The following is a 1,281-nucleotide window of genomic DNA, read 5'->3' as shown; positions in this document are numbered from 1 at the left end:
ACATTAGGCAACGATCGGCCAGGGAGTAAGACTAGCTCACCCCGTAACATCAACACATTGTCACCCAACCCGAAAACGAGGCTTTCGGTTTCGAACGATCGACCAATTTGTATCCGGTCCGCTTCCCACAAAATACCTCGCTCTGTCTTGTCGGGTTGAGATGGTGGGGATGCCGCGGGAAAACCTGGGATCGCCCTCGCGGTCTCGCAGACCAGCTCCTCGGGCCGATTTCGTGAACGCTCCGCTGCGGAAAATAAACCTGAGGGTGCGGGGGAAAAATGAAGTCTGGTGAACAGCGACGATTTTTTTCCGTCATCATTTATTAGCGTCCGCGTAATAAACTCACACAACAATATATTACTATGCCTGCGATCATCGTAATCAATATTGTTCTCCACGTCTTGTTCGCACAGGACTTCGCCATGTACCTACTAGACCACTTTTCTTCGAGACGGAACTAGGCGAGGTGAGAATTATCAGAAACACAAAATCCTCGCTGGGAAAAAAATACTGTTCCTTGTAAGTCCGGATGCACAAAACCCTCGAATCTCCCTCGAAAAAGTACATACCCGCACCTCATTGTCTGAGAAAAAAAGCATTCTGCCCAGAAAAGACGAGAAATCAAATGCACTCCAACAATATCCGACCTTCCCCGTTTTCGTACGCTTTCTCCCACGGGGCTTTTCGATGAGGCCGACGATACAATCTCTGAGGATCAGAATGCCATCATCACGTTGCAGATATCGAAAGATGATTTTCGGAGACGGAAGTGTTCCATCCTTCCAACGTCCACAGTGGAATGCACACTGCACCGAGAATTCGTTTTTGCGACTCCTCGTCATCATCCTCCCGAACAGAGACGCTGACAGGTACCCCGGGATTCCTCGAAAATTGATGGCATATGCGGGGATGTCTCCGGAGAACTATTTCCTGCTGCTGAACATACCTTGAGACTCGAAGTCAGTTGGTGCAATGGTCAGCCAACGATGCGGATCGTCATTGCGTTTCGTCGCAGTGTTGATCTCCGTTGAGGCTTGCAATGTCGTTGTACGATAGGTGTGTGTACAACGATTCCCCGTCGCCGCCGTCGCTCCCTCGGACCAGTGTTATCACAAGTGAGTAAGTTGCCGCGGTTTCGCGCTATACCCTTGCTTCACATATGTATGTATGATGATGACTAGACGATGTTCGAAATGCGTATCTGATGAATTCCCGCTAATCGGAAACTCGCGTTTCACCTGGCAATTGTATGGAATGAAAACCTGACGGTTCGAAACCGTC

This window comes from Galendromus occidentalis, unplaced genomic scaffold (genome assembly GCF_000255335.2).
Source record: "Galendromus occidentalis unplaced genomic scaffold, Mocc_1.1 scf7180000077460, whole genome shotgun sequence".
In the NCBI taxonomy this organism is placed as follows: domain Eukaryota; kingdom Metazoa; phylum Arthropoda; class Arachnida; order Mesostigmata; family Phytoseiidae; genus Galendromus; species Galendromus occidentalis.
This window is presented reverse-complemented; position numbering follows the sequence as displayed.